Source organism: Sminthopsis crassicaudata, chromosome 1, assembly GCF_048593235.1.
Source record: "Sminthopsis crassicaudata isolate SCR6 chromosome 1, ASM4859323v1, whole genome shotgun sequence".
NCBI classification, from domain to species: domain Eukaryota; kingdom Metazoa; phylum Chordata; class Mammalia; order Dasyuromorphia; family Dasyuridae; genus Sminthopsis; species Sminthopsis crassicaudata.
This window is the reverse complement of record NC_133617.1, coordinates 498,394,255-498,411,838: the sequence shown is the minus strand read 5'-3', so window position 1 is coordinate 498,411,838 and position 17,584 is coordinate 498,394,255. Positions and strand designations below refer to the sequence as shown.

At 33.5% G+C, this 17,584-nt stretch overlaps 1 protein-coding gene across 4 annotated transcripts in view; it reads left to right on the top strand.

The window, feature by feature from the left end:
• Positions 1–322: 322 nt before the first annotated feature.
• Positions 323–17,584, top strand: part of SPIN1 (spindlin 1) — a 211,735-nt gene continuing 194,473 nt past the window's right edge. The window contains exons 1-2 of one of the 4 annotated variants that reach the window (XM_074281489.1): positions 323–430; positions 2,395–2,558. The gene's annotated coding sequence lies outside the window, so the exon portion shown is untranslated. The remainder of the gene's footprint in view (positions 431–2,394; positions 2,559–17,584) is intronic. The other 3 variants (XM_074281491.1, XM_074281494.1, XM_074281495.1) reach the window with 3 other exon arrangements.

The following is a 17,584-nucleotide window of genomic DNA, read 5'->3' as shown; positions in this document are numbered from 1 at the left end:
CTCATGGCATTACCCCCCCCCAAAAAAAAAATATGTGTATACACACACCCACACACCCACACACATACACACACACACACATAAACAAACTAGAGAATACTTCTGTAAAACAAACTTAAACTTGATATTTTTCTTCTGTGACAAAATGTCACAGCTATATTTCACTACAGCTTATATATCTCATTTGGGGTGCACACCCTATATTGTACTTATGTGTAATGTAGTTATTTGTATCTAGGCGCTGGCTCACTAGTCTGGAATTGTTGCCAAGGAGACTCGGGACACCAGAAGTATCTATGGAAACTGAGATTTCCCCCCAGAGTTCTCAGGATCTGTGATGTTGACCTTGGAATTGAAGATACTTGGAAGAAGAAGAAGGCTAGAAAAGGATCCAATTAACCATGAACCATTGATGAGTTGGGGCCCAGATGTAAGTACCCAGTCTCTCAATCACTCTATCCCAACCTATGGATCAGATAGATTTCATAATGGGTGATGGAGATCAGAACTAATGAGTATATAGAGTGAGCTCCGATTCCTAGGCAATCAATGCTTTTTCTTTCTTTCTTCCTGCCCAATAAAGATCCTGTGTCCAGCTTAACTAAGAGATAATCACTTCCCATTTTCTTTCTGCCCAGTGAAATGAGGAGGAAAGAGGAAAAAAAGAAACAATCAACTTATCCCTTTTAGGTTTTGTTAAAAGTTAACAAAAAACAAAGAATTAACTTATGACATCCCATCAGATATCATAAGTGAATCTGTATATATTATAATCTGAATTCATTATTATTACATACAAGTTCTATTAAAAGGGAGAGCCAATTCAGTATATTATATCTTATACTCTTATTCCTCTCCTAAATTATAAACTCCCTGAGAATAGAAAAAACAAAGTGTGCAGTTCCTAGAATCATTAATATAGAGAGATATATGTAATATAGATATAAGCATATATACATACACATATATATTTGCATATATGTATATTGTATATTTGTGTATATTTATACATACCCATATATACACACCTGTGCACAAAACAATCATTTTATCCTCAGATCAACCCTGGGAGGTAGGTGCTATTATTATAGAGGAAAACAGAGGCTAAGTAACTAGCCCAAAGTCAAAAAACTAGTAAATATCTTTGGCTACATTTGAACTCGGGTGTTTTCCTGACTTCAGGCCCAGCTCTGCATTCAGTGTGTTGAACAAATGGTAATGGAAGGGTGAAAGATTTCCCCAATTCACCCTGAATTAAATCTATACTGCTAATTTTAATTAAATGTTTTTTTCTAGGCTTCAAAGAATTTTAACCAGTATTTTCTATTTTACGAGATTAAAATTATAAATTTCAGCCAAGTTTTTTTGCATATTCTTTTGTTTAATCTACAGCTTCTAATCAGGTTCCAGATCAGAACCTCTTACCTCCCAAGCTTTGTATAAACCATTTTCTGTGCTTAAAATGGAACTCTCTCCTCACCTCTACCTCTTTAGCTTCTTTCCAGGCTCAACTTAGATCAGTTCATTCCTTATCTCATATTTACTTCTCTGTTTATTTGTTTGTTTCTAAAATATAAGGTCCTTGAGGGCTACCATAAGTTTTCATTTGTCTTTCTGTCCCTAAAGTTTAGCATAAGACCTTATATATAGTGAGAACTTAATAAATATTTGATGAATTAAACTGAACCACTACTTCCTTTCTCTAACCACTTTTGACCATCAGTGATGTGTGAATTTGGATTCAGAAAAGTATTCTTAAAGTTCTCGGCCATTACATCAACAATACCTTATTTGAAAATTTATTTTCTAAAGCACTTAAGTTTAGAAAATATACCAATTGGTAGTCATCATTTTTAAGACACTCACCATGGTTTCTGAATATTTTAATAATTGACTCACTATTAAGAGTTATTGTTCGTCTAAATGTATATATAGTCACATATATGAGGTATAAAAAAATTACTTTCACACACACATACACACACACACACCTAACATCATTTTACAGATAACAAAACTGAGATTTACCAAAGATTATTCAGATAGCAAGTCACACAGATTTGAAACCTGGTCCTCAAACCATAATGTTTTGCTGAATGTTATCATTTCTAATTCCAAAACATCCCTTGCAACTGTCTTCTCAAATGTCTACCATTTTAGTTCAGACTTTAGTCACCTAACGTCTGAATTCTAATTGCTTTTAGATTGAGCTCACTTCCTAAAGTTCTTCCCTTTTCTAATCCATTCTCCTGCTTCCATCGTGATTTTCCTAAAGTGCAAATCTAATCATGTCACTCCCTTACTTAGTATGTTAGTTCCATATTGTTTCTAAGACTACAGCTAAGTGAAATCCAGGATTCAAGTCCATTTTCATAAGAATCTCTTTATTCACAGGATGGTTACTGGATACCCCACCTTTGCATGAGGGGTAAAACGGGAAAGACCTTGGAAGAAGAGAGATCATTGTTTTTCTGGCTGCCAGTTTAAAGAAGGAAGATAAGTGATTTCAGATTTTTTCCAGAGAGAGGTAACTGAAGGGAGAAAGAAAAGGACTCCAAGTAAGGGATTTAGCACCTCGATCTTACTATGCAAGGGATTTCAAGCAAGTTCCCCATTAATAAGACTTGGGTCTTGGTCTCTGTCTCTTTCTCATGATGGAGTTGAAAAATCTTACCTATGAGAGAGTTCATTCACTCTGAGTATTATTTGTATAACTTCTCTGACTTCTATTTCCTATCAATTCATTGGCTATACATTATGTTTGGTATTTGTATAACTAACATTTGGTTGGAAGGAAAGCAAGTGTTTGAAGTCAATCTCTGCTTGTTGCACCCCTTCCCCATTAAAAGATAGCAATCAAGAGCACAGCTTGCATCTAAAAATTATTTCCTCTAGACTAACAATATATAATTGGAGAGTTAGATACAATCTAATCTAGTACTCTCTTTGCAGAGTGAAAATAATTTAGCCTCTTGGTCTCTAGAAATGTCCATTTATTCTAAGGAGCCACATCTAGATAGACAGTTGAAGGCAAAACACATATACTATATCTCTAATCTTCTTGTCACTTCCCTTCATTCTGTGTGAAGGAAATCAAATGGTCAAAAACATTCTATCTCCTACTTCTGGTTATTCCTTATGCCCAGAATACATTCCCTCCTTTATCTCTGTTTCTTAGAATACCTGTTTTCTTTCAAGACATATTTTATGTAGCATCTTCTGCCTGAAGGCTTCCCTGATCTTTTCATTTTCAGCTCCTAGCACTTTCCCTCTCAAAAATAATAAAAATTCCAAAATACATTATATTTATTTTGTATATAATCTGAATAGAATACTTTCAGAACTATAAAATGGATCATAACAGATTTGGAAAGAATACTACCCAAAAAAACCACACAATATTTTTAAAAGCATAGGGTCTATAAGTCTAAGATAACTATAGAAACTAATATTAATACTTTCAATCAAAAAAAGAAGATTGATGACATCAGGCACATAATAAACAGCTCAAAAACACAGAAAAGCATTTCTAGAATAAACAGGAATTACTTCACTAAGCAATAAAAAAGGCGGATAATAAGTATCCATCACTGGATTTACCAAGTGTAACTAAAAGTGACTTACCACTTGATGGAGCCCATAAAACAATTAAGTTCCAAGAACAGAATCAAATGGTCCTCCATGAGTGACATCCACATAAATTCAATGAAATGTTTTGACAGAAGAGTATCAAACGTATGACTGAGTCATATCATTGCATTTGTAGAAATAGAGATTTGTAATGGTAATTCAGGGTTAGTTACATCATTACCTACAGTAAAGTCAAAGTCTAGGGAAGGGAGAAAGGGAGAAGGCAGCTATAATTATTTAATACCTATTAGATAACAGATATTGTGATAAGTGTTTTACATATATTATTTTATTTCATCGTCACAACAACCAACTAAGGTAGGTGTTGTTATAATCTCCATTTTATAGTGGAGAAAACTGAAGCAAGCATATGAGCATGGATTTGAATTCAGATCCTTCTGATTCTAGACCCAGACCTTTTCCACCATACTACCTGTCTTCCTACAACTATCTAAAGCTACTAAATAAAAAAGTCCTAAGTCAGAAGCTAAAGGCTTATCTTTGAAGCATAATGATTGATGATAAACAACTCTGGAATGAACAAAAGATCCTTCCTAGATCACATTAACTTAACCATCCAAATGTATATGTATGTATATTGAACAAATGATTATCACAAAAATCTATATAATTAAAATTTAACTTTGTTTAGGTTGTATTAGGGACTTTGGGGGACACTTAAAGTCTGATAATTCTGCTCTTCAAAAATGAGTTTATGATAGTGATATCATAAGGTCATTTCATATATTTCATTATATAACAGCAGAACATGTTGACAATTCTACTGTCAACAATGACTTGGATATTAACTTTGAATGATAAAAATTTAAATACAATTTTTATAGATGTCATAACAAAAAGCTTTGAAAATACAGAAAGCTAGCAAAAAATCAAAATCACATAGAGGATGAGATTCATCTCAGTTCTATCATACTGTTTGCCACTGAAGGTATCACAAAAACATTACTTTAAATGAGCCTATAGAATATAACTTTGAATTCCATAAATTTCATTTCACTACAAAAAGCAGTTATTTTATATTATTATTATTTACCTGAAAAATATTCCTTCAGAACATTTTTTAGAATCAAAAACACAAACATGATTATTTGTACCAAAACCATTTCTGCCTGAACTCCATCAAATAATGAGAATAAAGCAATAATAGTGATTAATAACCAACAAAGGAAATTTAAAGTTTGTAAAGCATTTTACACATATTATTTCATTGAAGCTTCACAACAATCCTATAGTTTGTTTAGTATTAATACTGTTATACCTCATTTAGAGATTAGGAAACTTAGGCTCAGAAACCTTAGTGTTTTAATCATAGTAGAACAGATAATGTTACAGGAAAGATTTGATCTCAAGTCTTTCTGAACCCACTTTTCATTATGCTATTCACTAGGTTAATCTACTTTTTCTTTTATGATCATAGATTTACTTGAAGTTCCTAAAATACATGATATTTTGATAATTTCCCCACAAAACTTGTTCTTCAGTGTGTGGGACAGGTCGGGTGCAAGACCCCCTTCCCAATTAATTAATCAGAGACATCAGATACCAAGAGAAAGTATTTATTTAATCCCTGCAGGGAGAGGTCCAAACACACCTGGGAGGCATCCCAACTCCACCATATGCTCCTGGAACCTGGCCAGCTTCCAGCTTGTCCAGGATTTAAAAACAAAACTGGCGCCTTCTCATTGGATAGAGTAAAAGGAGGTAATCTTTCTTGACCAACGGTCACCAATGCTGGCTGCCTCCCACAGGTCATGTCACTTCCTGCAACTTCCTGTATCTCCAGGTTCAAAGCTCATTCCTCCAGAAATCAAATAACCCCTCCAAGGTCCCAATTCTGGAAACAGACAATACTGAGAAATACTTCATCCAATCAGTCCCATTCAGTCATACCAATTTTTTAAACTTTTCAATTAGTCAATCAACCAATAAATCAATAAACATTAAGCATTCATTACATAAAAGATATATAACAATGCCTTCAAGAAGCTTACATTTTAATTATAAATATATATATAAAATATAGTACCCACTCTGATCTCATTTGATTCCCAAACACTACTAGGTCTGGTGGGTCAGGTAATCAGTGATCAACTACTTTCATGGAAAGTTTTCAGGGCGAGAATTGAGAATTGTGGATTTTCTAGCAGTATTGTTCATAAGCCCCCACTAGTGTGATCCCCCTTTATTATCTAGTTGATATTAATAAGGATGTAAAGTGAGAATAATTGGTACAAAACATCAGTCCTCAACCTTACCCCAAAATGTCTAAAATACTCTCCCACAAAGACACACAGAATAAAGTGGATACAAACTTAGAGAACTTAAGGTAAATGGATAATTAGCTCATAGCTCCTAATTATATAAATGTCCTTTTTCTCCTTCCTGGAATCCTCATGAAGTTCTCCTGAGGTGTCCTTGTAGAAACCTGAAGTTCCACTTACACTTCACTTAATTCATGCTCTGTGAAGCTGCCTTCCCTGTCTAGTTTTTGCTCTCTCTCTCAAATGCCAGATGGATGCATTGTTTATTACTGGTCCAGTCCCTTCATTGATATGAACAATGGGGAAGGAGGATGAATGTGACACTCTGGGATTACTTATCCCTTGTTTTCTGTCCTCTCATTCAGGTACAAGAGGCCTGCCTTCGCTAAGCGCTTTTGAAGCTTGACTCTTGAAGTAGATGATGAATTATTCCTGGTTAAATCTCCTTCTCTAATATTTATTGATTCACAGGCATATTTATTTCTTCAACCAATCTCAAGACATTTCATCATCTCATTTCCTTTAATGTATCAAAGCACTTTATTTCTTTCTAACTCGAGTATAAGTTAATTTATATCTTTGATTGATTAACTCTGAAATGTGCTCTCAACTGATGAAAATATCAGGTTGTAGACTATCTTATTAGTTTGAAATACCTCTCATTGACAAATGTTTATACAAATGTGTGTGTGTGTGTGTGTGTGTGTGTGTGTGTGTGTGTGTGTGTGTGTGTGTGTATCTGGCTATGGATATAGATATGGGTCTATATCAGATCATATAAATATAGAAAGACAAGCATTTTTTAACTGAACATATGATTTTTTAATTATGTATGTACATATGTATGTGTATGTGTCAGTATTTGGCACTTTTCCAGATTGTAGGTACCAACTTTTTGTACAAGTACATTGAATCACAAGACTTAAAAAGTAAATATTTGCCATTAAACAGAAGAAAGGTAACAGAGTAATGCATAGTCATTCTTGAAACCAGGAAGATTTTAGTTTATGTCTTCTGACCCATATTGACTTTATGGCTCTAGGCAAATCACAACCTCTCATTGCTCAGGGCAACTCTGAGAATATAAATTGTAGTTGCTAATTTGCTTTAATAAAATGAATTTCCTCACTCAAGAGTTTCTTATATCCCTATCCCATATGCATATAAATTATGAAATCAAATAGTCTCATTTCAGAGTTTGATAATATAACCATCATAACTAATCAATGAACATCCCCCTATCTTTTATCCTGCCCCCTTCTCCCTACCAGGGATACACTAACAGTTTAGAATTAGTAGGGTCCCAACTGTAGAAACTATGCTCATTCTTTCAGCCATATTTTTATCATTTTATTCAGTTATCAATAATACCCTAGTCTTTCCCAACCCAGTTTTCCTAAGTCGACCTCATCTCTTTCTCATAGAACTTTTATGATCTTCTTTCACTGCTTTATATTGGTCAAGAAACCCTACCCCACTCCCAAGAAATGTTTTACCTCAAAGGCAAAGAAAGAATTGTATCATGTTTTCCTTGTCTAGAGGGCAAAGACAATCTTCCCGCACATTCTGTGTCCAGTTCTGGCAGAGTACCCACAAGAATTCTGCTCAGAATCTATTCCAAACACTGAACTTTGGCAAAATTCATGCCTCAGGAATACAATTCAGCCAACTCTGAACCTTCTTGGGGCTCATGTCCAGGAAATTGCAAAGGTTCTTTCTCCAATCATTCCTGGTGACTTCCTGATATAGCAGGAGTTAAAGAAATAGTGGTAGCCGGTTGAGGAAAACCAAATTACCACTCTTTCTTCCTCTACTCCTCAATTTGCACACAGTTTGAACAAACATTGCAATCCCCACTTCTGACTTTTTATATTGACCTTAAACCTATTATTTTGATCCTTCATGCTAGCATACTTCTCCTATGGATTGTCTTCTCTTTGTGTTTATTTTCCTCACTAATTTTTTAATCGTAAGCAATCCACATCTTTCTTTTATGACTATCTCTTAGAGTTGCTTAGTGCTTCTAGTCTCAGAAAATATATGTCCAGTGACATCCTTTTAAATTTTACAGCTTTTTCTAGAGAGATATCATTGAGTGCATAAAAGGTAATGGTAGAGTATGTGAAAGGTACAATGGAGCCATTAAGCAGAAAGAGAGCAAGAGACTAGGAAAATCAGGCATGAGTAGTATGAGGCCTTTGAGTATCAGAGTTTATATGAATTATAAAGTTCAGAGCATGAAGTACATCTGGAATCCAGAAGGACAAGGCAAAAGTTAGGAAGCATAAACGTTGAAGTGGTCAAGGATAGAGAAGAGAATGAGATTCAATATGAGTTATAAGAAATAGTAGGGTAGAGGAAAGTTATGTGAACATTGATTGAGTTTTATATATATATATATATATACCTCAAGGACAGGAAATAAATAATTGGATTAGAGCATTTTCAAAAGTGTGAAAACATGAACATAATTGCCTTTGGTTAAAAAGGGCATCACAAAATGAAGTGAAGATATTTTAAGAATCACCGGTCTTCCCACCAATTGTTTCATGCTTTTTCTGCTTTTTAGTTCCCTCAATTGCCACTACAAGGTCTATTTTCAAAGATGATTAGGTGGAAAAGGAAAGAACCTACATGTTTTAAAATGTATGTAGCACCTCTCTTTGTGGTGGCAAGAACTGAAAATTGCAAGGAAATCTATCAGTTGGGGAAAGGCTATAAGAAATGATGAACTCAATAATCTTAGAAAAACATAGACTTGCATAAATAAAGACAAAAATAAGCAGAATCAAGGGAACATTGTATACTGTAATAGCAATATTATTTTAAGAACAACTGAATTAATATTTTTGAAATTTATAAATTCACAAATTAACTATAAAGGACACATGAGGAAACTATTTGCATGCAGAGAAAAAACTGATAAATAGAAAAAGGTATAGAATATATGTAATACACCTTACATATATGTGTGTGTGTGTGTGTGTGTGTGTGTGTGTGTGTGTGTGTGTGTGTGTGTGTTATCTATTTGCGTCTAATGGTGGCCATTTTTGGAAAGAGGAGGAAGGGAAAAAAAAAAGAAATTTACATAAAAAAATCTCTTGGAATTACAAATATCAATTTGTAGATTGTAGATTTGCGATTTTATGTGCAATTTTTTTTTTATTTTACTATGTTACAGAACTGCTTGCTTTATTTTGTAAATTTTAAAATGCAATAATAACAAAGATAAATAAATTAGATTTGTAATAGAACCATAGATGTAGGTCTGGTTTACCTCAGAGATCATTTACTCCAACACCTTAATTTTACAGGTGGGGAAACTGAGGCCCAGAAAAGTTAATAACTTGTCCAAAATCAGAAGTGGGATTTGAAATAAGACAAATGAATATATATATTTCATTAACTTTTTCAATTGGAGGTTTACTGTAAATCTAAATGAAAAGTTGAGCTATATTTTATTATGATAATGTGAATATTATGTACAAATGAAATAATAAATTTCCATTAAATATATATTTAATTTTAAAGTATATATTGAATCAGGCAGATAGGTGACATAGTAGATAGAGTACTGGGGCTAAAGTCAGGAGGATTCCAGCCTCATATGCTTAGTAGCTTTGTAATTTAACTTAACTCAAGTAACTTAACTTCTGTTTGTCTCAGTTTACTCATCTCTAAAATAAGGAATAATTGCACCTCCTTCCTAAAGTAGTTGTAAGGAGCAAATGAGATCAAAATTGCAGACTTAGCATAATGCTTCACATAGAGTAGGTATAATATAAATGTTAGCTATTATGATGAATAATAATTTAATTAATTTTAATGATAATAATAACTACAATTTTTGCTAAGAGCTAGGGAGAATTTTTATCATTAGTTTATGTAGTTGTAATCAGTCAATGCATTGATCAATGTTCTTAAGTCTTTTAAAGTTGTTTTCCTTTATATACTATGACTAATATAAATTGTTCTTGTTTTTTTTTTCACTCTGCATAAGTAGATTCAAATCTACCCACATTTTTCTGAATTCATTTCTTTTGTCATTTTTAACTGCATGATAATATTAAATAACATTCATGTACTATAATTTGTTCAATCAATCCAACTTAATTGGACTCCTCTGTTTTAAGTTCTTTGCTATAACAACCACACACACACACACACACACACACACACACAAAGCAGTTCTATAAATATTTTGTTATATATGGTTTCCTTCCTTATGTCTTTGATCTCTTTGGTATATTATAAATAATGGATCATATTGTCAGTTCAGTGATTTAGGAGAATAAGTTAAAAAAAATTTCCATAGTAGTTAAACTAATTCAATGGCCCAACAATAATGCATTTGTGTATCTGTCCTTCCTAATATTCCTGGTATATCTGCCATTTTCCTCTTTTGTCAATCTGATGGCTTTTCATATTTGTTTTAACTATGTTAAAAAATAAACAATTTAGAGTTTATTAAATATAGCTAATACATTGATTTTTCTTCTTTTAAAAACTGCCTTGACACATCCCTTGATGATTTGTCTTTTGGAAAATAGCTCTTATTCTTTTATATTTTTATTAGTTCCATATGTATGTGTATATTTAAATAGGCATATATATATATATGTATGAATTGGATATTGGAGAAATATGTAGCAAAAATATTTTTCTATTTTACTATATAATTCTAACTACAATGATTTTTTGGTGCAAAAAATTTTTAATATCATGTAATCAAAATAATCCTACTTTTATAATCATATCTATTGGTAGATTAATAACTACACCCAGTTGTGAAAGATATTGCCTTCCCTTCTCCACAGATTTATGCATTGTATGATCTTTTACATATGAAATATGTATCCATTTGTGATGGCATGAGATGGTGATCTTAGTTTAAGTTCTGTCAGATAATTTCAAATAATATTTGTCATCAAATGAGCCCTTAATCCAGCAGGTGATATCCTTGGAATTATCAAACACTATACTATTATGTTTTATTGTTTCCCTGTCTTATGTTTCATTAAATAAAGTTTGATTTTTTTGTAGCCAATTGTTTTGATAAACACTGCCTTATGGTAATTTGAAATATGATATGGCAATCCTTATTCCTTCACTATTTATTTAAATTAATAAAATTTTAGTAAGAGCCTGATTCATGCTAGGAATTCTGCTAAGCACTGAGCGTATAAATAAAGGCAAAAATGGTCCCTGGCTTCTAGGAATCTTGAATGGGGAAGACAATAGATCAGTACAAGATAAATTGGAATTATTCTCAGAAGAAAATTTTAAGGGAGATAAAGAAAAACTTGTGCATTTGGATGGCTGAGTAGATAGAATGCAAGACCTGGAGTCAGAAAAACTCATTTTTCATGAGTTCAAATCTGGCCTCAGATACTTACTAGCTGTGTGACACTAGGTATATCACTTAACTTTGTTTGCTTCAGTTTTCTCATTTGTTAAAATGAGCTGGAAAAGGAAATGGCAAACCACTTCAGTATCTGTACCAAGAAAACCCCAAAGGGGTCACAAAGACTCCAACACACCTGAAAATTACTGAACAGCAACAAAAGAAAGACTTATTATAGATGATAGATTTTAACAGAGACTCTAAGGAAACCAGGACAGGTAAGAGAAAGAGACCAGGAAGGAGAGCATTCTGTGGGAAATAGCCATTGAAAAGTCATGAAGTTGAAAGATTGAATGTCTTGTTGGAAGAAGAGTGGAGGTTACTGGATTGCAGAATAGAGTGCTGGAGAGGTCGGCAGGACTTGAGGTATAAAAAGACAGGAAAAGTATAAAAGTTTTTAAAATCAAACAGAATTTTATATTTGATCCTGGAAGGTGATAGTGATAGGTTATGGATGATGAGTTTATTAAAAGGAGAGTGACAGTCAGACTGAACTATAGGAATATAAATTTTTAGCTGAGTTAAGGATAAACATGAATGAACAGAGACTTAAGGCTCAGAGATCAACCAATAGATTATAAGGTAAGACCTTGATGATGATGTATTTTACTGAATAAGGAGGAATAACATGTTTAAACCTGTGTTTTAAGAAGAGCAATTTAACAATGAGGTGGAAAATGAACCAGAGGAGAAAAACAAGAGATAGTGAGACCAATCAAAATACAATAGCCCATAAGTGAAGTAATGAATATAAACAGAATGATGTCAGCATCAGAGGAGAGAAATGGGTGATTTAAAGAGATTTTATGAAGATAAAATAGATAGGATTTGGCAACAAATTGGATATGGAGAGGTAAGAAAGTGAGAATTTGAGAATGATATTTATGTAATAAATCTGGGTGACTGAGAGGAAGGTGGTTCCCTTGACACTAATATGGAAGTTAAGAAGAGAAAATTTGGGGAAATATATAACGAGTTCAGTTTTGGACATATCGAATTTAAGAAGATTTTCTGTGTAGTTGATCATTGAATCTGTGGAATCTGATTAGATTACCAATTGAAATATCATAGAGGAAGAAGAGATGAGGGCCCAGAATTGAGAGCATTCCGGGACATTCATTGGTTTCAAATGTAACTTCAGTGAAGATCCAGCATAGAACATTGAGAAGGAGTGGTCAGAGACAGGATGAGAATGTATAGAGAAGAATATCAAAGAAAAAAGTGATTAATAGTGTCAAAAGCAGTCTAGAGATTGAGAAAGTTGTGAAAAGATCATTAGATTTGTCAATTCAGAGGTCACTAGGAACTTTGGAGTTGAATGATGAAGTCAGAGCTCAGATTGCAGAGAGTTAAGATGATAATGAAAGAAAGTGGAGATACAAGTACAAGTATACAAGGAGTATACAAGCCTTGCCAAGGACTTTAAGACAATAGTTGCTAATGATGAATGAATCAGTTTGGAGTTTTTGAGGATGGAGGCAACATAAAAATGTTTTTAGATAGAAGGGAATCAGGGAGCAGATAGAGACTAAAGATTAATAAGAAAGCAGGAATGGCAGAGGGGACAATCTTGGAGAAGATGGAATGAAATAGGATCATTTCTACATGTATAACGGTTAGTCTTGGCAAGGGGAGGGCAATTTCTTCAGATGAAATGAGGTAAAGGGGAGGCCATGTCAGAAAGCATCTGCATGTTATGAGATAAAGAAGAAGAAAGAAGATGGGACTCTCAGTAAGCAGCCTCGTTTTTTTTAAAAAATGAAATATTAAGTAAGGTTTTCAGTAACAATTGGGGGAAGCTGTTAATAGGGGAAGTCATGGAAGACTTTCTCGAAGGAATAAAAAGGTTTGGGAAAGCCCCTGTGATGAGTTGTATGATGAATCAATGAGGAAAATATTAAAGGATTGTTTTTCTGTAAGGATCTAGTTGAACAGTAAGGTGATTCAGGCCAGTTCCAATGGTTTTATGATGGAAAGAGCCATCTTCACCCAGAGAAAGGACTGTGGGGACTGAATGTGAATCACAACATAGTATTTTTACTTTTTGTTGTTGCTCATTTGCATTTTGTTTTTTTTCTCATTTTTTTTCTTTTTGATCTGATTTTTCTTGTGCTGCAAGATAATTGAGGAAATATGTATAGAAAAATTGTACATGTTTGATATATATTGGCTTACTTGCCATCTAGGAGTAGGGGTGGGAGGGAGGGAAAAAAATTGGAACACAAGGTTTTGCAAGGTTGAATGTTTAAAACTATCTATGCATATGCTTTGAAAATAAAAAGCTTTAAATAAAAAACATCTAGTGGAGAATGTGAAATTTGCAGTGCATCCAATCTGCATATTTTCATTTTTTTTCTAGCTTCATTCAGCACCACATGGATAAAAGCAATGACAACAGAAAGTAATCTAAAGGAGTAATCTAAGAATGAGAATTGGAAGGGCAAGATTGGTGATGGGTTAATGTCACAAGGATCTCAAGAGAAGATGTTAGTATAGAATCAAATTAATTTACCAAGGGATCAATCTGAGGAAGGGAGGAAAGTGTGGCCAGGACAGGGACAGAGAAGGAATGGACAAATGAAGTTGTCAACTTGGAGAGTGAAGTCCATGGTTAAAGGTTGTTGATGTTGTTTGTTCTTTGTTTACAAAGAATACAAAATGACATCACACTTGCATTTTTGAGTTGAGTTGGATTAAGTGAGGCAGAGTTGTACAAAGTGCTAACCTCTCTCTTCCATAATCATCAAAGTCTAGTGACAGAACAAAAGTCAAGATACCACCCTATACCACCTAAGGTTGTAAAGGGTTCAGGATTTAGACATAAAGGATGATACTATAAGCAAATTTGGAGAACAAAGAATATTCTACCTATCAGATCTGTGGAGAAGAAAGAAATTTATGGCCAAAGAACAAGGAGAATATTTTGAAACTGGGAAAAAAATTTACATCAAAGAGTACTGATAAAGGCCTCATTTCTTTTTTTTTTTTTTAATTTTATAATTATAACATTTTTTGACATACATATGTATAGGTAATTTTTTACAACATTATCCCTTGTACTCCCTTCTGTTCTGAATTTTCCCCTCCTTCCCTTTCCCCCTCCCCTAGATGGCAGGCTTTCCCATACATATTAAATATGTTATAATATATCCTAAATACAACATATATGTGCAGAAACGATTTTTTTTTTTGATATATGAATAATGTTGTTGTTGTTGCAAAGGAAGAATTGGATTCAAAAGGTAAAAATAACCTCGGGAGAAAAACAAAAAATGCAAACAGTTTACACTCATTTCCAGTGTTCCTTCTCTGGGTGTAGCTGATTCTGTCCATCATTGATCAATTGGAACTGGATTAGCTCTTCTCTATGTTGAAGATATCCACTTCCATCAGAATACATCCTCATACAGTATTGTTGTTGAAGTATAGAATGATATCCTAATTCTGCTCATTTCACTCAGCATCAGTTCATGTCTCTCCAAGCCTCTCTGTATTCATCCTGCTGGTCATTTCTTACAGAACAATAATATTCCATAATATTCATATACCAAAATTTATCCAACCATCCTCCATTTGATGGACATCCATTCATTTTCCAGTTTCTAGCCACTAAAAAAAAGAGCTGCCACAAACATTTTGGCACATACAGGTCCCTTTCCCTTCTTTAGTATTTTCGTTGGGATATAAGCCCAGTAGTAGCACTGCTGGATCAAAGGGTATGAACAGTTTGATAACTTTTTGGAAGCCATCATTTCTTAAAAATATAGAATTGACTCAAATTTTAAGAATACAAGACATTCTTCAATTGATAAATGATTTTATGTGAATAGGCAATTTTTAGACAAAGAAATTAATGCCACATGAAAAAATGCTCTAAATCACTATTGATAATAGAAATGCAAATTAAAGAAACTCTGAGATACCACTTCATACTTTTCAGATTGGCTAAGAGAGCAGGAAATGATAATGATAAATGTTGGAAGGCATGTGGGAAAATAGGAACATTAATACATAGAATTGTGAACTGATTCAACCCGAAAGGCTATCAAATTGTGCATGCCCTTTGATGCAGCAGTGTTCCATCATAAGGAAATTATAAAAAATATAATGGGACCCACATGTGCAAAAATATTTTTGGCAGTCCTTTTTGTAGTGGCAAGGAACTGGAAATTGAGTGCATGCCCATCAGTTGGGGAATGGCTGAATATAAGAAATGATCAGCAGGCTGATTTCAGAAAGGCCTAGAAAGACTTACATGAACTGATGCTAAGTGAAGTGAATAGAACAAAAAAAAATTTTTTTTTACACAGCAACAACAGATTATGTAATGATCAACTATAATGGACTTGGCTCTTTCAGGCCAGTTCCAGTAGACCTGATAGAACCATTTGCATCCAGAGAGAGAGGATCCTGGACACTGAATGTGGATTTCACGTTTTGTTGTTCTTTGCTTGCTTGTGTTTTTCTTTCTTATTTCCCTCCTTTTGATCTGATTTTTCTTGTGCAATATGATGAATGTAAAAATATATTTAGAAGAATTGCACATGTTTAACCTATATTGGATTACTTGCTATGAAAGGGGAAGGGGGGAGAGGGAGGGAGGAAAATTTGGAACACAAGGTTTTGCAAAACTGAATGTTGAAAACTATCTTTACATGTATTTCGAAAAATAAAAAGTTATTATTTTTCTCTAAAAAGATGATTGTTCACGGTCCAGGATACAGTGAATAACCTCAGCATCTTTGATATCTAACCAAGCTCTAAGTGTTCAACAGTGCCTGTTTTAGTCACCTTCATAACCACTGAAACATATTTTTCTCCACCCATTATACCAGGAGAATTCTTCACAGACTTAGGGTTGGCATCCCCCTGATTCAATAGACTTTCTGGGAAAGATAATATATCATTTTTTAAAATATAAATTAAGTTGACTATGAGATATTTATTTCAAAATGTCAAATAGGACTTGTTTCTGTAGCTCAAGAGAGAAAGAGGGCTCAAAATAAAGATGTGAGAATCATCTACAGAGTTAATAATCCTAAGGGCAGATCACATCACCAAATGAGAAAATAGAGAAAAGGGAAAAATACCCAAGATAGGACTTTGGGGAAAACCAAATTAGCAAAAGAATCTGAATGAAGATCTAGCAAAAGAGTCTGAGGAATGAGTGAAACGGGAAACAGGATTTCTCAGAATAATAATTGCAGGAAATTCAAAACTCAGCCCAAGGATCTATTAATCTTTAAGGCTCTGGGAAGAAGAGCAAAAGACTTGCTCTTCTAGCAGAAATATTTGAGTTAACCTTCTGGACCTTTATTTGACTGCTTAGAGAAAACATGATTTAATTATTTAATGGCCCAGAGATATTCAAGAAGTATCCAAACTAGCTATCTCTATTTGCTGATTGAGGAAGACTGAAGTAAATTAAGTCTTCTTGGTTATTCTAGCTTAATGGATTATTTACCTCTAAATAAATTTCCTTATTAGGGATTACATGGTTTCTCATAGAATTATTCAATGAAGGTAGATTGAACCTATAACCTAAATTTAGTTTATGAAGATCTGATGGGTTTGGAAAATTAAATTCTTTGTACAAACTTTATAATAGATTGCTCATACTAGCTCAAGTAAGCATTTGTAAACCTTGTGAAACTGACCACCATAAATTTAGGTAAATATATCTGCAAAAAGCTAACTATATTGGCTTGGCTAGAATTTAACAATTTAGATGCTATTTCCATCTAAACAGGCAGTGAAAATTAAGCAAATAAGAGGTGGGGGAAGGAGTCATGGATTCTTATGGTTTGCAACTATATAATTGCCCTTAACTTCTGTGAAAATTGGTCTCCTCTCTCTGGAGAACTCCAGTGAGTGGACCATCTGCTTCTTGTGAAATTCTAATAAAGCTTCTGTTCTTCACTTTGAGATATCTCTGAGTATTTTAAGTTAGTACTTGCCATACCACATAGCAAAGATCAAAGAGGAAAAAAAAAACAGACCATGAGCAACATCCCAAAATCCATGGAAGAAAAAGAATAGCCAGGAAGAGAAAATAGTCAAAAATGTCAAATGTCTTAGAAAAGTAATCTATAATTGAAATTGTCTTTTCTTATTCTTTTATCCTTTCTTTTCACTTAGATCAAACTCTAAATATTGGTTCTTATTTACTTACTTTTCTCTTTTAATCCCACTTTTAAAATCAACTTCTGAAGTTAAAGATTGTTTTACTTGTGACTATTCCCTCCAAAACTCTACCTTTCTTTCCCCC